At 49.9% G+C, this 21,591-nt stretch overlaps 11 non-coding genes across 11 annotated transcripts; all 11 read right to left on the bottom strand.

Moving 5' to 3' along the window:
* Window positions 1-366: 366 nt before the first annotated feature.
* On the bottom strand, window positions 367-450 carry Trnal-uaa (transfer RNA leucine (anticodon UAA)). The gene has a single exon. It is a non-coding gene; the product is annotated as a tRNA-Leu (tRNA).
* Window positions 451-2,239: 1,789 nt separating this feature from the next.
* Trnal-uaa (transfer RNA leucine (anticodon UAA)) lies at window positions 2,240-2,323 on the bottom strand. The gene has a single exon. It is a non-coding gene; the product is annotated as a tRNA-Leu (tRNA).
* Window positions 2,324-4,110: 1,787 nt separating this feature from the next.
* Window positions 4,111-4,194, bottom strand: Trnal-uaa (transfer RNA leucine (anticodon UAA)). The gene has a single exon. It is a non-coding gene; the product is annotated as a tRNA-Leu (tRNA).
* Window positions 4,195-7,854: 3,660 nt separating this feature from the next.
* Trnal-uaa (transfer RNA leucine (anticodon UAA)) lies at window positions 7,855-7,938 on the bottom strand. Its single transcript has one exon. It is a non-coding gene; the product is annotated as a tRNA-Leu (tRNA).
* A 1,789-nt stretch (window positions 7,939-9,727) lies between these two features.
* Window positions 9,728-9,811, bottom strand: Trnal-uaa (transfer RNA leucine (anticodon UAA)). The gene has a single exon. It is a non-coding gene; the product is annotated as a tRNA-Leu (tRNA).
* Window positions 9,812-11,600: 1,789 nt separating this feature from the next.
* On the bottom strand, window positions 11,601-11,684 carry Trnal-uaa (transfer RNA leucine (anticodon UAA)). The gene has a single exon. It is a non-coding gene; the product is annotated as a tRNA-Leu (tRNA).
* A 1,789-nt stretch (window positions 11,685-13,473) lies between these two features.
* Window positions 13,474-13,557, bottom strand: Trnal-uaa (transfer RNA leucine (anticodon UAA)). The gene has a single exon. It is a non-coding gene; the product is annotated as a tRNA-Leu (tRNA).
* A 1,789-nt stretch (window positions 13,558-15,346) lies between these two features.
* On the bottom strand, window positions 15,347-15,430 carry Trnal-uaa (transfer RNA leucine (anticodon UAA)). The gene has a single exon. It is a non-coding gene; the product is annotated as a tRNA-Leu (tRNA).
* A 1,778-nt stretch (window positions 15,431-17,208) lies between these two features.
* On the bottom strand, window positions 17,209-17,292 carry Trnal-uaa (transfer RNA leucine (anticodon UAA)). Its single transcript has one exon. It is a non-coding gene; the product is annotated as a tRNA-Leu (tRNA).
* A 1,790-nt stretch (window positions 17,293-19,082) lies between these two features.
* Trnal-uaa (transfer RNA leucine (anticodon UAA)) lies at window positions 19,083-19,166 on the bottom strand. The gene has a single exon. It is a non-coding gene; the product is annotated as a tRNA-Leu (tRNA).
* A 1,790-nt stretch (window positions 19,167-20,956) lies between these two features.
* Trnal-uaa (transfer RNA leucine (anticodon UAA)) lies at window positions 20,957-21,040 on the bottom strand. Its single transcript has one exon. It is a non-coding gene; the product is annotated as a tRNA-Leu (tRNA).
* Window positions 21,041-21,591: the final 551 nt, after the last annotated feature.

Genomic DNA, 21,591 nt, shown 5'->3' with positions numbered 1-21,591 from the left:
TGTTAGCATGACACACTAACTTAGTGAGCTTACTGCCCACGCAATACGGCCGCTTCAGAACTCCAGTACCTGAGCCACCGTTTCATCTATCTTTATTAAGGCACTACGATTCATTTAAACACGTATGTGATGCTGTTGAGGTTGCCTCGCTGTCGCTTGGAACCCAGAGGCACAGCACAACAACACCGGAAACGTCCGTGAGAAGAGCTAAAAATCGACACAGGAAAAGTATGTTCCGGTATTTCTTTTCGACCGCTCGGGCTGTCACTGTCGTCTCTAGTAAAATCTGCATGGCGTGTTCCTGCATAATTTACTTGTTCTGTAAGATCTAGGGAGTATGTTAGTTTCAGAATGTTTAAAATGCATTGTCAGATGTGGGGTTCGAACCCACGCTCCCTTACGGGACCCAGAGCTTAAATCTGGCGCCTTAGACCGCTCGGCCAATCTGACGTGCGAGGCAAGAGCCCCAGAGACTTCCATCTCTAGCAATATCTCATAGAACCTCACTGCGAAATCTGTTTCTTTTTTCGGTAGGATGGAATTATGTCAGTTTTAGAATATTTAAGACGCAATGTCAGACGTGGCGTAGGAAATGCACCCTCCCTTTCGGGAACCAATGTGGCGCGTTGGACCGCTTTCTTCCGTCGTTTCCAGTTTGAACTGTAACTAGCGAAACTGTATTTAATAATAGGAACATTTTCACATTGATGCAAAGAAAACTTGATATTAACGAACGGCAAATAGGGCCGTTTCCTAGCAACTGCCACGCTGTGCATTACGCACTCGTGGGAAGCCAATGAAATACTTCCTGTGAGGCTCAAACTGTCGACCTTCACTTTACAATACTTAGGCACTGCCCCGGTGGTACCGACGCGTACGTACTGAAACGTCTTTGGATCGTCAGTGAGTACTTCATGTTAGAAATTTCGTGTTCGCCCTGATGTGCATTAAAGGGCAGATTCTTCAGTAAAAGTTAGTTCTGCGCTCAGTTACAGTATATGGCCCTAGCAGCACCAGGAAAACGGGTTTAGATTTACTCGCCTTCCACTCGGCGTTGAGCGCCTACAGCGAGATTCCCTTCGGCCTCTGGCGCCAGGAGGGAAGGCGACACATCACGGCGCAAGCAGCGCGTAGCAGAGGGCGGTGGTGGTGTGTCGGTCAGCATGGTTGCTTCCCAAGTAGCTGATCCGGGTTCGAAACCCGGACACCGCACGGAAGTTGTCTTCTTTACTCAGGAGAGTGTTTCCAACGCTGGCGATCGTCGAATTTCCGAACTGTCGTGTTACGAATGGTTTTCCTTCGCCCCTCGTCCCGCTCCGCGTAGGCTAGTGCGGATTGCGATTCACAGCATCGTGTGTCCCCATGTGTCGACTTGTCTCGACTTTGCTCGGCTGACGCGAAAGCTGACGCTTGCAAATGGGCGTATATGTAGAGGACAGTCGCTAGAAACGACTGGGAGAGACCAACTCGACAAACACACAACGGACCCTTTCATTTGACTGCGGCCGCAGGCTAGCGAATTTAGGTACCGAGAGGCAAGAGAGGGGTCAGCGTGCTTGACCGTATCATCACCTCGCAGCAGCACCGAAAACTAAGGGAAAAGGCAAAATTAAAGAATCCAACAGCACGCAGACTTCCTAGTTAGCCACTGAGCCGTGTACTAAGCACGCAATAACGCTGCTTACTTCGGTGATCGGACGAGAACCCGTGTCGTCAGCGTGGCACACAAGTCGGCGAGAACGTTTCCAGACGTGCGGACATCTCAGTCCTTGTACAGATCACTTGGGATTTGCCTGGCAGTCTCTCGCGCTGCCTTTTAGGGAACCAATATGGAATAGCCCTTGGTGGGATCTAACGCATAGCCGTCCCGTTGTTAGCATGACACACTAACTTAGTGAGCTTACTGCCCACGCAATACGGCCGCTTCAGAACTCCAGTACCTGAGCCACCGTTTCATCTATCTTTATTAAGGCACTACGATTCATTTAAACACGTATGTGATGCTGTTGAGGTTGCCTCGCTGTCGCTTGGAACCCAGAGGCACAACACAACAACACCGGAAACGTCCGTGAGAAGAGCTAAAAATCGACACAGGAAAAGTATGTTCCGGTATTTCTTTTCGACCGCTCGGGGTGTCACTGTCGTCTCCAGTAAAATCTGCATGGCGTGTTTCTGCGTAATTTATACTTGTTCTGTAAGATCAAGGGAGTATGTTAGTTTCAGAATGTTTAAAATGCATTGTCAGATGTGGGGTTCGAACCCACGCTGCCTTACGGGAACCAGAGCTTAAATCTGGCGCCTTAGACCGCTCGGCCAATCTGACGTGTGAGGCAAGAGCCCCAGAGACTTCCATCTCTAGCAATATCTCATAGAACCTCACTGCGAAATCTGTTTCTTTTTTCGGTAGGATGGAATTATGTCAGTTTTAGAATATTTAAGACGCAATGTCAGACGTGGCGTAGGAAATGCACCCTCCCTTTCGGAAACCAATGTGGCGCGTTGGACCGCTTTATACCGTCGTTTCCAGTTTGAACTGTAACTAGCGAAACTGTATTTAATAATAGGAACATTTTCACATTGATGCAAAGAAAACTAGATATTAGCCAACGGCAAATAAGGCCGTTTCCTAGCAACAGCCACGCTGTGCTTTACGCACTCGTGGGAAGCCAATGAAATACTTCCCGTGAGGCTCAAACTGTCGACCTTCACTTTACAATACTTAGGCACTGCCCCGGTGGTACCGACGCGTACATACTGAAACGTCTTTGGATCGTCAGTGAGTACTTCATGTTAGAAATTTCGTGTTCGCCCTGATGTGCATTAAAGGGCAGATTCTTCAGTAAAAGTTAGTTCTGCGCTCAGTTTCAGTATATGGCCCTAGCAGCACAAGGCAAACGGGTTCACATGTGCTCACCTTCCACTCGGCGTTGAGCGCCTACAGCGAGATTGCCTTCGGCCTCTGGCGCCAGGAGGGAAGGCGACACATCACGGCTCAAGCAGCGCGTAGCAGAAGGCGGTGGTGCTGTGTCGGTCAGCATGGTTGCTTCCCAAGTAGCTGATCCGGGTTCGAAACCCGGACACCGCACGGAAGTTGTCTTCTTTACTCAGGAGAGTGTTTCCAACGCTCGCGATCGTCGAATTTCCGAACTGTCGTGTTACGAATGGTTTTCCTTCGCCCCTCGTCCCGCTCCGCGTAGGCTAGTGCGGATTGCGATTCACAGCATCGTGTGTTCCCTTGTGTCGACTTGTCTCGACTTTCCTCGGCTGACGCGAAAGCTGAAGCTTGCAAATGGGCGTATATGTAGAGCACAGGCGCTAGAAACGACTGGGAGAGACCAACTCGACAAACGCACAACGGACCCTTTCATTTGACTGCGGCCGCAGGTTCGCGAATTTGCGTCCCGAGAGGCAAGAGAGGGGTCAGCGTGATGGACCGTATCATTACCGCGCAGCAACACCGAAAACTAAGGGAAAAGGCAAAATTAAAGAATCCAACAGCACGCAGACTTCCTAGTTAGCCACTGAGCCGTGTACTAAGCACGCAAAAACGCTGCTTACTTCGGTGATCGGACGAGAACCCGTGTCGTCAGCGTGGCACACAAGTCGGCGAGAACGTTTCCAGACGTGCGGACATCTCAGTCCTTGTACAGATCACTTGGGATTTGCCTGGCAGTCTCTCGCGCTGCCTTTTAGGGAACCAATATGGAATAGCCCTTGGTGGGATCTAACGCATAGCCGTCCCGTTGTTAACATGACACACTAACTTAGTGAGCTTACTGCCCACGCAATACGGCCGCTTCAGAACTCCAGTACCTGAGCCACTGTTTCATCTATCTTTATTAAGGCACTACGATTCATTTAAACACGTATGTGATGCTGTTGAGGTTGCCTCGCTGTCGCTTGGAACCCAGAGGCACAACACAACAACAACGGGAACGTCCGTGAGAAGAGCTAAACCTCGACGCAGGAAAAGTATGTTCCGCTATTTCTTTTCGACCGCTCGGGCTGTCACTGTCGTCTCTAGTAAAATCTGCATGGCGTGTTCCTGCATAATTTACTTGTTCTGTAAGATCTAGGGAGTATGTTAGTTTCAGAATGTTTAAAATGCATTGTCAGATGTGGGGTTCGAACCCACGCTCCCTTACGGGAACCAGAGCTTAGATCTGGCGCCTTAGACCGCTCGGCCAATCTGACGTGCGAGGCAAGAGCCCCAGAGACTTCCATCTCTAGCAATATCTCATAGAACCTCACTGCGAAATCTGTTTCTTTTTTCGGTAGGATGGAATTATGTCAGTTTTAGAATATTTAAGACGCAATGTCAGACGTGGCGTAGGAAATGCACCCTCCCTTTCGGGAACCAATGTGGCGCGTTGGACCGCTTTCTTCCGTCGTTTCCAGTTTGAACTGTAACTAGCGAAACTGTATTTAATAATAGGAACATTTTCACATTGATGCAAAGAAAACTTGATATTAACGAACGGCAAATACGGCCGTTTCCTAGCAACTGCCACGCTGTGCATTACGCACTCGTGGGAAGCCAATGAAATACTTCCTGTGAGGCTCAAACTGTCGACCTTCACTTTACAATACTTAGGCACTGCCCCGGTGGTACCGACGCGTACGTACTGAAACGTCTTTGGATCGTCAGTGAGTACTTCATGTTAGAAATTTCGTGTTCGCCCTGATGTGCATTAAAGGGCAGATTCTTCAGTAAAAGCTAGTTCTGCGCTCAGTTACAGTATATGGCCCTAGCAGCACCAGGAAAACGGGTTCAGATTTACTCGCCTTCCACTCGGCGTTGAGCGCCTACAGCGAGATTGCCTTCGGCCTCTGGCGCCAGGAGGGAAGGCGACACATCACGGCGCAAGCAGCGCGTAGCAGAGGGCGGTGGTGGTGTGTCGGTCAGCATGGTTGCTTCCCAAGTAGCTGATCCGGGTTCGAAACCCGGACACCGCACGGAAGTTGTCTTCTTTACTCAGGAGAGTGTTTCCAACGCTGGCGATCGTCGAATTTCCGAACTGTCGTGTTACGAATGGTTTTCCTTCGCCCCTCGTCCCGCTCCGCGTAGGCTAGTGCGGATTGCGATTCACAGCATCGTGTGTCCCCTTGTGTCGACTTGTCTCGACTTTCCTCGGCTGACGCGAAAGCTGAAGCTTGCAAATGGGCGTATATGTAGAGCACAGGCGCTAGAAACGACTGGGAGAGACCAACTCGACAAACACACAACGGACCCTTTCATTTGACTGCGGCCGCAGGCTAGCGAATTTAGGTACCGAGAGGCAAGAGAGGGGTCAGCGTGCTTGACCGTATCATCACCTCGCAGCAGCACCGAAAACTAAGGGAAAAGGCAAAATTAAAGAATCCAACAGCACGCAGACTTCCTAGTTAGCCACTGAGCCGTGTACTAAGCACGCAATAACGCTGCTTACTTCGGTGATCGGACGAGAACCCGTGTCGTCAGCGTGGCACACAAGTCGGCGAGAACGTTTCCAGACGTGCGGACATCTCAGTCCTTGTACAGATCACTTGGGATTTGCCTGGCAGTCTCTCGCGCTGCCTTTTAGGGAACCAATATGGAATAGCCCTTGGTGGGATCTAACGCATAGCCGTCCCGTTGTTAGCATGACACACTAACTTAGTGAGCTTACTGCCCACGCAATACGGCCGCTTCAGAACTCCAGTACCTGAGCCACCGTTTCATCTATCTTTATTAAGGCACTACGATTCATTTAAACACGTATGTGATGCTGTTGAGGTTGCCTCGCTGTCGCTTGGAACCCAGAGGCACAACACAACAACACCGGAAACGTCCGTGAGAAGAGCTAAAAATCGACACAGGAAAAGTATGTTCCGGTATTTCTTTTCGACCGCTCGGGGTGTCACTGTCGTCTCCAGTAAAATCTGCATGGCGTGTTTCTGCGTAATTTATACTTGTTCTGTAAGATCAAGGGAGTATGTTAGTTTCAGAATGTTTAAAATGCATTGTCAGATGTGGAGTTCGAACCCACGCTGCCTTACGGGAACCAGAGCTTAAATCTGGCGCCTTAGGCCGCTCGGCCAATCTGACGTGTGAGGCAAGAGCCCCAGAGACTTCCATCTCTAGCAATATCTCATAGAACCTCACTGCGAAATCTGTTTCTTTTTTCGGTAGGATGGAATTATGTCAGTTTTAGAATATTTAAGACGCAATGTCAGACGTGGCGTAGGAAATGCACCCTCCCTTTCGGAAACCAATGTGGCGCGTTGGACCGCTTTATACCGTCGTTTCCAGTTTGAACTGTAACTAGCGAAACTGTATTTAATAATAGGAACATTTTCACATTGATGCAAAGAAAACTAGATATTAGCCAACGGCAAATAAGGCCGTTTCCTAGCAACTGCCACGCTGTGCTTTACGCACTCGTGGGAAGCCAATGAAATACTTCCCGTGAGGCTCAAACTGTCGACCTTCACTTTACAATACTTAGGCACTGCCCCGGTGGTACCGACGCGTACATACTGAAACGTCTTTGGATCGTCAGTGAGTACTTCATGTTAGAAATTTCGTGTTCGCCCTGATGTGCATTAAAGGGCAGATTCTTCAGTAAAAGTTAGTTCTGCGCTCAGTTTCAGTATATGGCCCTAGCAGCACCAGGAAAACGGGTTCACATGTGCTCACCTTCCACTCGGCGTTGAGCGCCTACAGCGAGATTGCCTTCGGCCTCTGGCGCCAGGAGGGAAGGCGACACATCACGGCGCAAGCAGCGCGTAGCAGAGGGCGGTGGTGGTGTGTCGGTCAGCATGGTTGCTTCCCAAGTAGCTGATCCGGGTTCGAAACCCGGACACCGCACGGAAGTTGTCTTCTTTACTCAGGAGAGTGTTTCCAACGCTCGCGATCGTCGAATTTCCGAACTGTCGTGTTACGAATGGTTTTCCTTCGCCCCTCGTCCCGCTCCGCGTAGGCTAGTGCGGATTGCGATTCACAGCATCGTGTGTTCCCTTGTGTCGACTTGTCTCGACTTTCCTCGGCTGACGCGAAAGCTGAAGCTTGCAAATGGGCGTATATGTAGAGCACAGGCGCTAGAAACGACTGGGAGAGACCAACTCGACAAACGCACAACGGACCCTTTCATTTGACTGCGGCCGCAGGTTCGCGAATTTGCGTCCCGAGAGGCAAGAGAGGGGTCAGCGTGATGGACCGTATCATTACCGCGCAGCAACACCGAAAACTAAGGGAAAAGGCAAAATTAAAGAATCCAACAGCACGCAGACTTCCTAGTTAGCCACTGAGCCGTGTACTAAGCACGCAAAAACGCTGCTTACTTCGGTGATCGGACGAGAACCCGTGTCGTCAGCGTGGCACACAAGTCGGCGAGAACGTTTCCAGACGTGCGGACATCTCAGTCCTTGTACAGATCACTTGGGATTTGCCTGGCAGTCTCTCGCGCTGCCTTTTAGGGAACCAATATGGAATAGCCCTTGGTGGGATCTAACGCATAGCCGTCCCGTTGTTAACATGACACACTAACTTAGTGAGCTTACTGCCCACGCAATACGGCCGCTTCAGAACTCCAGTACCTGAGCCACTGTTTCATCTATCTTTATTAAGGCACTACGATTCATTTAAACACGTATGTGATGCTGTTGAGGTTGCCTCGCTGTCGCTTGGAACCCAGAGGCACAACACAACAACAACGGGAACGTCCGTGAGAAGAGCTAAACCTCGACGCAGGAAAAGTATGTTCCGCTATTTCTTTTCGACCGCTCGGGCTGTCACTGTCGTCTCTAGTAAAATCTGCATGGCGTGTTCCTGCATAATTTACTTGTTCTGTAAGATCTAGGGAGTATGTTAGTTTCAGAATGTTTAAAATGCATTGTCAGATGTGGGGTTCGAACCCACGCTCCCTTACGGGAACCAGAGCTTAGATCTGGCGCCTTAGACCGCTCGGCCAATCTGACGTGCGAGGCAAGAACCCCAGAGACTTCCATCTCTAGCAATATCTCATAGAACCTCACTGCGAAATCTGTTTCTTTTTTCGGTAGGATGGAATTATGTCAGTTTTAGAATATTTAAGACGCAATGTCAGACGTGGCGTAGGAAATGCACCCTCCCTTTCGGGAACCAATGTGGCGCGTTGGACCGCTTTCTTCCGTCGTTTCCAGTTTGAACTGTAACTAGCGAAACTGTATTTAATAATAGGAACATTTTCACATTGATGCAAAGAAAACTTGATATTAACGAACGGCAAATACGGCCGTTTCCTAGCAACTGCCACGCTGTGCATTACGCACTCGTGGGAAGCCAATGAAATACTTCCTGTGAGGCTCAAACTGTCGACCTTCACTTTACAATACTTAGGCACTGCCCCGGTGGTACCGACGCGTACGTACTGAAACGTCTTTGGATCGTCAGTGAGTACTTCATGTTAGAAATTTCGTGTTCGCCCTGATGTGCATTAAAGGGCAGATTCTTCAGTAAAAGCTAGTTCTGCGCTCAGTTACAGTATATGGCCCTAGCAGCACCAGGAAAACGGGTTCAGATTTACTCGCCTTCCACTCGGCGTTGAGCGCCTACAGCGAGATTGCCTTCGGCCTCTGGCGCCAGGAGGGAAGGCGACACATCACGGCGCAAGCAGCGCGTAGCAGAGGGCGGTGGTGGTGTGTCGGTCAGCATGGTTGCTTCCCAAGTAGCTGATCCGGGTTCGAAACCCGGACACCGCACGGAAGTTGTCTTCTTTACTCAGGAGAGTGTTTCCAACGCTGGCGATCGTCGAATTTCCGAACTGTCGTGTTACGAATGGTTTTCCTTCGCCCCTCGTCCCGCTCCGCGTAGGCTAGTGCGGATTGCGATTCACAGCATCGTGTGTCCCCTTGTGTCGACTTGTCTCGACTTTCCTCGGCTGACGCGAAAGCTGAAGCTTGCAAATGGGCGTATATGTAGAGCACAGGCGCTAGAAACGACTGGGAGAGACCAACTCGACAAACACACAACGGACCCTTTCATTTGACTGCGGCCGCAGGTTCGCGAATTTGCGTCCCGAGAGGCAAGAGAGGGGTCAGCGTGATGGACCGTATCATTACCGCGCAGCAACACCGAAAACTAAGGGAAAAGGCAAAATTAAAGAATCCAACAGCACGCAGACTTCCTAGTTAGCCACTGAGCCGTGTACTAAGCACGCAAAAACGCTGCTTACTTCGGTGATCGGACGACAACCCGTGTCGTCAGCGTGGCACACAAGTCGGCGAGAACGTTTCCAGACGTGCGGACATCTCAGTCCTTGTACAGATCACTTGGGATTTGCCTGGCAGTCTCTCGCGCTGCCTTTTAGGGAACCAATATGGAATAGCCCTTGGTGGGATCTAACGCATAGCCGTCCCGTTGTTAGCATGACACACTAACTTAGTGAGCTTACTGCCCACGCAATACGGCCGCTTCAGAACTCCAGTACCTGAGCCACCGTTTCATCTATCTTTATTAAGGCACTACGATTCATTTAAACACGTATGTGATGCTGTTGAGGTTGCCTCGCTGTCGCTTGGAACCCAGAGGCACAACACAACAACACCGGAAACGTCCGTGAGAAGAGCTAAAAATCGACACAGGAAAAGTATGTTCCGGTATTTCTTTTCGACCGCTCGGGGTGTCACTGTCGTCTCCAGTAAAATCTGCATGGCGTGTTTCTGCGTAATTTATACTTGTTCTGTAAGATCAAGGGAGTATGTTAGTTTCAGAATGTTTAAAATGCATTGTCAGATGTGGGGTTCGAACCCACGCTCCCTTACGGGAACCAGAGCTTAAATCTGGCGCCTTAGACCGCTCGGCCAATCTGACGTGCGAGGCAAGAGCCCCAGAGACTTCCATCTCTAGCAATTTCTCATAGAACCTCACTGCGAAATCTGTTTCTTTTTTCGGTAGGATGGAATTATGTCAGTTTTAGAATATTTAAGACGCAATGTCAGACGTGGCGTAGGAAATGCACCCTCCCTTTCGGGAACCAATGTGGCGCGTTGGACCGCTTTATTCCGTCGTTTCCAGTTTGAACTGTAACTAGCGAAACTGTATTTAATAATAGGAACATTTTCACATTGATGCAAAGAAAACTAGATATTAGCCAACGGCAAATAAGGCCGTTTCCTAGCAACAGCCACGCTGTGCTTTACGCACTCGTGGGAAGCCAATGAAATACTTCCCGTGAGGCTCAAACTGTCGACCTTCACTTTACAATACTTAGGCACTGCCCCGGTGGTACCGACGCGTACATACTGAAACGTCTTTGGATCGTCAGTGAGTACTTCATGTTAGAAATTTCGTGTTCGCCCTGATGTGCATTAAAGGGCAGATTCTTCAGTAAAAGTTAGTTCTGCGCTCAGTTACAGTATATGGCCCTAGCAGCACCAGGAAAACGGGTTCAGATTTACTCGCCTTCCACTCGGCGTTGAGCGCCTACAGCGAGATTGCCTTCGGCCTCTGGCGCCAGGAGGGAAGGCGACACATCACGGCGCAAGCAGCGCGTAGCAGAGGGCGGTGGTGGTGTGTCGGTCAGCATGGTTGCTTCCCAAGTAGCTGATCCGGGTTCGAAACCCGGACACCGCACGGAAGTTGTCTTCTTTACTCAGGAGAGTGTTTCCAACGCTGGCGATCGTCGAATTTCCGAACTGTCGTGTTACGAATGGTTTTCCTTCGCCCCTCGTCCCGCTCCGCGTAGGCTAGTGCGGATTGCGATTCACAGCATCGTGTGTCCCCTTGTGTCGACTTGTCTCGACTTTCCTCGGCTGACGCGAAAGCTGAAGCTTGCAAATGGGCGTATATGTAGAGCACAGGCGCTAGAAACGACTGGGAGAGACCAACTCGACAAACACACAACGGACCCTTTCATTTGACTGCGGCCGCAGGTTCGCGAATTTGCGTCCCGAGAGGCAAGAGAGGGGTCAGCGTGATGGACCGTATCATTACCGCGCAGCAACACCGAAAACTAAGGGAAAAGGCAAAATTAAAGAATCCAACAGCACGCAGACTTCCTAGTTAGCCACTGAGCCGTGTACTAAGCACGCAAAAACGCTGCTTACTTCGGTGATCGGACGACAACCCGTGTCGTCAGCGTGGCACACAAGTCGGCGAGAACGTTTCCAGACGTGCGGACATCTCAGTCCTTGTACAGATCACTTGGGATTTGCCTGGCAGTCTCTCGCGCTGCCTTTTAGGGAACCAATATGGAATAGCCCTTGGTGGGATCTAACGCATAGCCGTCCCGTTGTTAGCATGACACACTAACTTAGTGAGCTTACTGCCCACGCAATACGGCCGCTTCAGAATTCCAGTACCTGAGCCACCGTTTCATCTATCTTTATTAAGGCACTACGATTCATTTAAACACGTATGTGATGCTGTTGAGGTTGCCTCGCTGTCGCTTGGAACCCAGAGGCACAACACAACAACACCGGAAACGTCCGTGAGAAGAGCTAAAAATCGACACAGGAAAAGTATGTTCCGGTATTTCTTTTCGACCGCTCGGGGTGTCACTGTCGTCTCCAGTAAAATCTGCATGGCGTGTTTCTGCGTAATTTATACTTGTTCTGTAAGATCAAGGGAGTATGTTAGTTTCAGAATGTTTAAAATGCATTGTCAGATGTGGGGTTCGAACCCACGCTCCCTTACGGGAACCAGAGCTTAAATCTGGCGCCTTAGACCGCTCGGCCAATCTGACGTGCGAGGCAAGAGCCCCAGAGACTTCCATCTCTAGCAATATCTCATAGAACCTCACTGCGAAATCTGTTTCTTTTTTCGGTAGGATGGAATTATGTCAGTTTTAGAAGATTTAAGACGCAATGTCAGACGTGGCGTAGGAAATGCACCCTCCCTTTCGGGAACCAATGTGGCGCGTTGGACCGCTTTATTCCGTCGTTTCCAGTTTGAACTGTAACTAGCGAAACTGTATTTAATAATACGAACATTTTCACATTGATGCAAAGAAAACTAGATATTAGCCAACGGCAAATAAGGCCGTTTCCTAGCAACAGCCACGCTGTGCTTTACGCACTCGTGGGAAGCCAATGAAATACTTCCCGTGAGGCTCAAACTGTCGACCTTCACTTTACAATACTTAGGCACTGCCCCGGTGGTACCGACGCGTACATACTGAAACGTCTTTGGATCGTCAGTGAGTACATCAAATTAGAAATTTCGTGTTCGCCCTGATGTGCATTAAAGGGCAGATTCTTCAGTAAAAGTTAGTTCTGCGCTCAGTTTCAGTATATGGCCCTAGCAGCACCAGGAAAACGGGTTCACATGTGCTCGCCTTCCACTCGGCGTTGAGCGCCTACAGCGAGATTGCCTTCGGCCTCTGGCGCCAGGAGGGAAGGCGACACATCACGGCGCAAGCAGCGCGTAGCAGAAGGCGGTGGTGCTGTGTCGGTCAGCATGGTTGCTTCCCAAGTAGCTGATCCGGGTTCGAAACCCGGACACCGCACGGAAGTTGTCTTCTTTACTCAGGAGAGTGTTTCCAACGCTGGCGATCGTCGAATTTCCGAACTGTTGTGTTACGAATGGTTTTCCTTCGCCCCTCGTCCCGCTCCGCGTAGGCTAGTGCGGATTGCGATTCACAGCATCGTGTGTCCCCTTGTGTCGACTTGTCTCGACTTTCCTCGGCTGACGCGAAAGCTGAAGCTTGCAAATGGGCGTATATGTAGAGCACAGGCGCTAGAAACGACTGGGAGAGACCAACTCGACAAACACACAACGGACCCTTTCATTTGACTGCGGCCGCAGGTTCGCGAATTTGCGTCCCGAGAGGCAAGAGAGGGGTCAGCGTGATGGACCGTATCATTACCGCGCAGCAACACCGAAAACTAAGGGAAAAGGCAAAATTAAAGAATCCAACAGCACGCAGACTTCCTAGTTAGCCACTGAGCCGTGTACTAAGCACGCAAAAACGCTGCTTACTTCGGTGATCGGACGAGAACCCGTGTCGTCAGCGTGGCACACAAGTCGGCGAGAACGTTTCCAGACGTGCGGACATCTCAGTCCTTGTACAGATCACTTGGGATTTGCCTGGCAGTCTCTCGCGCTGCCTTTTAGGGAACCAATATGGAATAGCCCTTGGTGGGATCTAACGCATAGCCGTCCCGTTGTTAGCATGACACACTAACTTAGTGAGCTTACTGCCCACGCAATACGGCCGCTTCAGAACTCCAGTACCTGAGCCACCGTTTCATCTATCTTTATTAAGGCACTACGATTCATTTAAACACGTATGTGATGCTGTTGAGGTTGCCTCGCTGTCGCTTGGAACCCAGGGGCACAACACAACAACACCGGAAACGTCCGTGAGAAGAGCTAAAAATCGACACAGGAAAAGTATGTTCCGGTATTTCTTTTCGACCGCTCGGGGTGTCACTGTCGTCTCCAGTAAAATCTGCATGGCGTGTTTCTGCGTAATTTATACTTGTTCTGTAAGATCAAGGGAGTATGTTAGTTTCAGAATGTTTAAAATGCATTGTCAGATGTGGGGTTCGAACCCACGCTCCCTTACGGCAACCAGAGCTTAAATCTGGCGCCTTAGACCGCTCGGCCAATCTGACGTGCGAGGCAAGAGCCCCAGAGACTTCCATCTCTAGCAATATCTCATAGAACCTCACTGCGAAATCTGTTTCTTTTTTCGGTAGGATGGAATTATGTCAGTTTTAGAATATTTAAGACGCAATGTCAGACGTGGCGTAGGAAATGCACCCTCCCTTTCGGGAACCAATGTGGCGCGTTGGACCGCTTTCTTCCGTCGTTTCCAGTTTGAACTGTAACTAGCGAAACTGTATTTAATAATAGGAACATTTTCACATTGATGCAAAGAAAACTTGATATTAACGAACGGCAAATAGGGCCGTTTCCTAGCAACTGCCACGCTGTGCATTACGCACTCGTGGGAAGCCAATGAAATACTTCCTGTGAGGCTCAAACTGTCGACCTTCACTTTACAATACTTAGGCACTGCCCCGGTGGTACCGACGCGTACATACTGAAACGTCTTTGGATCGTCAGTGAGTACTTCATGTTAGAAATTTCGTGTTCGCCCTGATGTGCATTAAAGGGCAGATTCTTCAGTAAAAGTTAGTTCTGCGCTCAGTTACAGTATATGGCCCTAGCAGCACCAGGAAAACGGGTTCAGATTTACTCGCCTTCCACTCGGCGTTGAGCGCCTACAGCGAGATTGCCTTCGGCCTCTGGCGCCAGGAGGGAAGGCGACACACCACGACGCAAGCAGCGCGTGGCAGAGGGCGGTGGTGGTGTGTCGGTCAGCATGGTTGCTTCCCAAGTAGCTGATCCGGGTTCGAAACCCGGACACCGCACGGAAGTTGTCTTCTTTACTCAGGAGAGTGTTTCCAACGCTGGCGATCGTCGAATTTCCGAACTGTCGTGTTACGAATGGTTTTCCTTCGCCCCTCGTCCCGCTCCGCGTAGGCTAGTGCGGATTGCGATTCACAGCATCGTGTGTCCCCTTGTGTCGACTTGTCTCGACTTTCCTCGGCTGACGCGAAAGCTGAAGCTTGCAAATGGGCGTATATGTAGAGCACAGGCGCTAGAAACGACTGGGAGAGACCAACTCGACAAACACACAACGGACCCTTTCATTTGACTGCGGCCGCAGGTTCGCGAATTTGCGTCCCGAGAGGCAAGAGAGGGGTTAGCGTGATGGACCGTATCATTACCGCGCAGCAACACCGAAAACTAAGGGAAAAGGCAAAATTAAGGAATCCAACAGCACGCAGACTTCCTAGTTAGCCACTGAGCTGTGTACTAAGCACGCAAAAACGCTGCTTACTTCGGTGATCGGACGACAACCCGTGTCGTCAGCGTGGCACACAAGTCGGCGAGAACGTTTCCAGACGTGCGGACATCTCAGTCCTTGTACAGATCACTTGGGATTTGCCTGGCAGTCTCTCGCGCTGCCTTTTAGGGAACCAATATGGAATAGCCCTTGGTGGGATCTAACGCATAGCCGTCCCGTTGTTAGCATGACACACTAACTTAGTGAGCTTACTGCCCACGCAATACGGCCGCTTCAGAACTCCAGTACCTGAGCCACCGTTTCATCTATCTTTATTAAGGCACTACGATTCATTTAAACACGTATGTGATGCTGTTGAGGTTGCCTCGCTGTCGCTTGGAACCCAGAGGCACAACACAACAACACCGGAAACGTCCGTGAGAAGAGCTAAAAATCGACACAGGAAAAGTATGTTCCGGTATTTCTTTTCGACCGCTCGGGGTGTCACTGTCGTCTCCAGTAAAATCTGCATGGCGTGTTTCTGCTTAATTTATACTTGTTCTGTAAGATCAAGGGAGTATGTTAGTTTCAGAATGTTTAAAATGCATTGTCAGATGTGGGGTTCGAACCCACGCTCTCTTACGGCAACCAGAGCTTAAATCTGGCGCCTTAGACCGCTCGGCCAATCTGACGTGCGAGGCAAGAGCCCCAGAGACTTCCATCTCTAGCAATATCTCATAGAACCTCACTGCGAAATCTGTTTCTTTTTTCGGTAGGATGGAATTATGTCAGTTTTAGAAGATTTAAGACGCAATGTCAGACGTGGCGTAGGAAATGCACCCTCCCTTTCGGGAACCAATGTGGCGCGTTGGACCGCTTTCTTCCGTCGTTTCCAGTTTGAACTGTAACTAGCGAAACTGTATTTAATAATAGGAACATTTTCACATTGATGCAAAGAAAACTTGATATTAACGAACGGCAAATAGGGCCGTTTCCTAGCAACTGCCACGCTGTGCATTACGCACTCGTGGGAAGCCAATGAAATACTTCCTGTGAGGCTCAAACTGTCGACCTTCACTTTACAATACTTAGGCACTGCCCCGGTGGTACCGACGCGTACATACTGAAACGTCTTTGGATCGTCAGTGAGTACTTCATGTTAGAAATTTCGTGTTCGCCCTGATGTGCATTAAAGGGCAGATTCTTCAGTAAAAGTTAGTTCTGCGCTCAGTTACAGTATATGGCCCTAGCAGCACCAGGAAAACGGGTTCAGATTTACTCGCCTTCCACTCGGCGTTGAGCGCCTACAGCGAGATTGCCTTCGGCCTCTGGCGCCAGGAGGGAAGGCGACACATCACGACGCAAGCAGCGCGTAGCAGAGGGCGGTGGTGGTGTGTCGGTCAGCATGGTTGCTTCCCAAGTAGCTGATCCGGGTTCGAAACCCGGACACCGCACGGAAGTTGTCTTCTTTACTCAGGAGAGTGTTTCCAACGCTGGCGATCGTCGAATTTCCGAACTGTCGTGTTACGAATGGTTTTCCTTCGCCCCTCGTCCCGCTCCGCGTAGGCTAGTGCGGATTGCGATTCACAGCATCGTGTGTCCCCATGTGTCGACTTGTCTCGACTTTGCTTGGCTGACGCTTGCAAATGGGCGTATATGTAGAGGACAGTCGCTAGAAACGACTGGGAGAGACCAACTCGACAAACACACAACGGACCCTTTCATTTGACTGCGGCCGCAGGCTAGCGAATTTAGGTACTGAGAGGCAAGAGAGGGGTCAGCGTGCTTGACCGTATCATCACCGCGCAGCAGCACCGAAAACTAAGGGAAAAGGCAAAATTAAAGAATCCAACAGCACGCAGACTTCATAGTTAGCCACCGAGCCGTGTACTAAGCACGCAAAAACGCTGCTTAACCTCGGTGATCGGACGAGAATCCGTGTCGTCAGCGTGGCACACAAGTCGGCGAGAACGTTTCCAGACGTGCGGACATCTTAGTCCTTGTACAGATCACTTGGGATTTGCCTGGCAGTCTCTCGCGCTGCCTTTTAGGGAACCAATATGGAATAGCCCTTGGTGGGATCTAACGCATAGCCGTCCCGTTGTTAGCATGACACACTAACTTAGTGAGCTTACTGCCCACGCAATACGGCCGCTTCAGAACTCCAGTACCTGAGCCACCGTTTCATCTATCTTTATTAAGGCACTACGATTCATTTAAACACGTATGTGATGCTGTTGAGGTTGCCTCGCTGTCGCTTGGAACCCAGAGGCACAACACAACAACACCGGAAACGTCCGTGAGAAGAGCTAAAAATCGACACAGGAAAAGTATGTTCCGGTATTTCTTTTCGACCGCTCGGGGTGTCACTGTCGTCTCCAGTAAAATCTGCATGGCGTGTTTCTGCGTAATTTATACTTGTTCTGTAAGATCAAGGGAGTATGTTAGTTTCAGAATGTTTAAAATGCATTGTCAGATGTGGGGTTCGAACCCACGCTCCCTTACGGGAACCAGAGCTTAAATCTAGCGCCTTAGACCGCTCGGCCAATCTGACGTGCGAGGCAAGAGCCCCAGAGACTTCCATCTCTAGCAATATCTCATAGAACCTCACTGCGAAATCTGTTTCCTTTTTCGGTAGGATGGAATTATGTCAGTTTTAGAATATTTAAGACGCAATGTCAGACGTGGCGTAGGAAATGCACCCTCCCTTTCGGGAACCAATGTGGCGCGTTGGACCGCTTTCTTCCGTCGTTTCCAGTTTGAACTGTAACTAGCGAAACTGTATTTAATAATAGGAACATTTTCACATTGATGCAAAGAAAACTTGATATTAACGAACGGCAAATACGGCCGTTTCCAAGCAACTGCCACGCTGTGCATTACGCACTCGTGGGAAGCCAATGAAATACTTCCTGTGAGGCTCAAACTGTCGACCTTCACTTTACAATACTTAGGCACTGCCCCGGTGGTACCGACGCGTACATACTGAAACGTCTTTGGATCGTCAGTGAGTACTTCATGTTAGAAATTTCGTGTTCGCCCTGATGTGCATTAAAGGGCAGATTCTTCAGTAAAAGTTAGTTCTGCGCTCAGTTACAGTATATGGCCCTAGCAGCACCAGGAAAACGGGTTCAGATTTACTCGCCTTCCACTCGGCGTTGAGCGCCTACAGCGAGATTGCCTTCGGCCTCTGGCGCCAGGAGGGAAGGCGACACATCACGACGCAAGCAGCGCGTAGCAGAGGGCGGTGGTGGTGTGTCGGTCAGCATGGTTGCTTCCCAAGTAGCTGATCCGGGTTCGAAACCCGGACACCGCACGGAAGTTGTCTTCTTTACTCAGGAGAGTGTTTCCAACGCTCGCGATCGTCGAATTTCCGAACTGTCGTGTTACGAATGGTTTTCCTTCGCCCCTCGTCCCGCTCCGCGTAGGCTAGTGCGGATTGCGATTCACAGCATCGTGTGTCCCCTTGTGTCGACTTGTCTCGACTTTCCTCGGCTGACGCGAAAGCTGAAGCTTGCAAATGGGCGTATATGTAGAGCACAGGCGCTAGAAACGACTGGGAGAGACCAACTCGACAAACACACAACGGACCCTTTCATTTGACTGTGGCCGCAGGTTCGCGAATTTGCGTCCCGAGAGGTAAGAGAGGGGTCAGCGTGATGGACCGTATCATTACCGCGCAGCAACACCGAAAACTAAGGGAAAAGGCAAAATTAAAGAATCCAACAGCACGCAGACTTCCTAGTTAGCCACTGAGCTGTGTACTAAGCACGCAAAAAACGCTGCTTACTTCGGTGATCGGACGACAACCCGTGTCGTCAGCGTGGCACACAAGTCGGCGAGAACGTTTCCAGACGTGCGGACATCTCAGTCCTTGTACAGATCACTTGGGATTTGCCTGGCAGTCTCTCGCGCTGCCTTTTAGGGAACCAATATGGAATAGCCCTTGGTGGGATCTAACGCATAGCCGTCCCGTTGTTAGCATGACACACTAACTTAGTGAGCTTACTGCCCACGCAATACGGCCGCTTCAGAACTCCAGTACCTGAGCCACCGTTTCATCTATCTTTATTAAGGCACTACGATTCATTTAAACACGTATGTGATGCTGTTGAGGTTGCCTCGCTGTCGCTTGGAACCCAGAGGCACAACACAACAACACCGGAAACGTCCGTGAGAAGAGCTAAAAATCGACACAGGAAAAGTATGTTCCGGTATTTCTTTTCGACCGCTCGGGGTGTCACTGTCGTCTCCAGTAAAATCTGCATGGCGTGTTTCTGCGTAATTTATACTTGTTCTGTAAGATCAAGGGAGTATGTTAGTTTCAGAATGTTTAAAATGCATTGTCAGATGTGGGGTTCGAACCCACGCTCCCTTACGGCAACCAGAGCTTAAATCTGGCGCCTTAGACCGCTCGGCCAATCTGACGTGCGAGGCAAGAGCCCCAGAGACTTCCATCTCTAGCAATATCTCATAGAACCTCACTGCGAAATCTGTTTCTTTTTTCGGTAGGATGGAATTATGTCAGTTTTAGAATATTTAAGACGCAATGTCAGACGTGGCGTAGGAAATGCACCCTCCCTTTCGGGAACCAATGTGGCGCGTTGGACCGCTTTCTTCCGTCGTTTCCAGTTTGAACTGTAACTAGCGAAACTGTATTTAATAATAGGAACATTTTCACATTGATGCAAAGAAAACTTGATATTAACGAACGGCAAATACGGCCGTTTCCTAGCAACTGCCACGCTGTGCATTACGCACTCGTGGGAAGCCAATGAAATACTTCCTGTGAGGCTCAAACTGTCGACCTTCACTTTACAATACTTAGGCACTGCCCCGGTGGTACCGACGCGTACATACTGAAACGTCTTTGGATCGTCAGTGAGTACTTCATGTTAGAAATTTCGTGTTCGCCCTGATGTGCATTAAAGGGCAGATTCTTCAGTAAAAGTTAGTTCTGCGCTCAGTTACAGTATATGGCCCTAGCAGCACCAGGAAAACGGGTTCAGATTTACTCGCCTTCCACTCGGCGTTGAGCGCCTACAGCGAGATTGCCTTCGGCCTCTGGCGCCAGGAGGGAAGGCGACACATCACGACGCAAGCAGCGCGTAGCAGAGGGCGGTGGTGGTGTGTCGGTCAGCATGGTTGCTTCCCAAGTAGCTGATCCGGGTTCGAAACCCGGACACCGCACGGAAGTTGTCTTCTTTACTCAGGAGAGTGTTTCCAACGCTCGCGATCGTCGAATTTCCGAACTGTCGTGTTACGAATGGTTTTCCTTCGCCCCTCGTCCCGCTCCGCGTAGGCTAGTGCGGATTGCGATTCACAGCATCGTGTGTCCCCTTGTGTCGACTTGTCTCGACTTTCCTCGGCTGACGCGAAAGCTGAAGCTTGCAAATGGGCGTATATGTAGAGCACAGGCGCTAGAAACGACTGGGAGAGACCAACTCGACAAACACACAACGGACCCTTTCATTTGACTGTGGCCGCAGGTTCGCGAATTTGCGTCCCGAGAGGCAAGAGAGGGGTCAGCGTGATGGACCGTATCATTACCGCGCAGCAACACCGAAAACTAAGGGAAAAGGCAAAATTAAAGAATCCAACAGCACGCAGACTTCCTAGTTAGCCACTGAGCTGTGTACTAAGCACGCAAAAAACGCTGCTTACTTCGGTGATCGGACGACAACCCGTGTCGTCAGCGTGGCACACAAGTCGGCGAGAACGTTTCCAGACGTGCGGACATCTCAGTCCTTGTACAGATCACTTGGGATTTGCCTGGCAGTCTCTCGCGCTGCCTTTTAGGGAACCAATATGGAATAGCCCTTGGTGGGATCTAACGCATAGCCGTCCCGTTGTTAGCATGACACACTAACTTAGTGAGCTTACTGCCCACGCAATACGGCCGCTTCAGAACTCCAGTACCTGAGCCACCGTTTCATCTATCTTTATTAAGGCACTACGATTCATTTAAACACGTATGTGATGCTGTTGAGGTTGCCTCGCTGTCGCTTGGAACCCAGAGGCACAACACAACAACACCGGAAACGTCCGTGAGAAGAGCTAAAAATCGACACAGGAAAAGTATGTTCCGGTATTTCTTTTCGACCGCTCGGGGTGTCACTGTCGTCTCCAGTAAAATCTGCATGGCGTGTTTCTGCGTAATTTATACTTGTTCTGTAAGATCAAGGGAGTATGTTAGTTTCAGAATGTTTAAAATGCATTGTCAGATGTGGGGTTCGAACCCACGCTCCCTTACGGCAACCAGAGCTTAAATCTGGCGCCTTAGACCGCTCGGCCAATCTGACGTGCGAGGCAAGAGCCCCAGAGACTTCCATCTCTAGCAATATCTCATAGAACCTCACTGCGAAATCTGTTTCTTTTTTCGGTAGGATGGAATTATGTCAGTTTTAGAATATTTAAGACGCAATGTCAGACGTGGCGTAGGAAATGCACCCTCCCTTTCGGGAACCAATGTGGCGCGTTGGACCGCTTTCTTCCGTCGTTTCCAGTTTGAACTGTAACTAGCGAAACTGTATTTAATAATAGGAACATTTTCACATTGATGCAAAGAAAACTTGATATTAACGAACGGCAAATAGGGCCGTTTCCTAGCAACTGCCACGCTGTGCATTACGCACTCGTGGGAAGCCAATGAAATACTTCCTGTGAGGCTCAAACTGTCGACCTTCACTTTACAATACTTAGGCACTGCCCCGGTGGTACCGACGCGTACATACTGAAACGTCTTTGGATCGTCAGTGAGTACTTCATGTTAGAAATTTCGTGTTCGCCCTGATGTGCATTAAAGGGCAGATTCTTCAGTAAAAGTTAGTTCTGCGCTCAGTTACAGTATATG

Source organism: Schistocerca serialis, chromosome 7 (genome assembly GCF_023864345.2).
Source record: "Schistocerca serialis cubense isolate TAMUIC-IGC-003099 chromosome 7, iqSchSeri2.2, whole genome shotgun sequence".
Taxonomy (NCBI): Eukaryota; Metazoa; Arthropoda; class Insecta; order Orthoptera; family Acrididae; genus Schistocerca; species Schistocerca serialis.
This window is presented reverse-complemented; position numbering and strand designations above follow the sequence as displayed.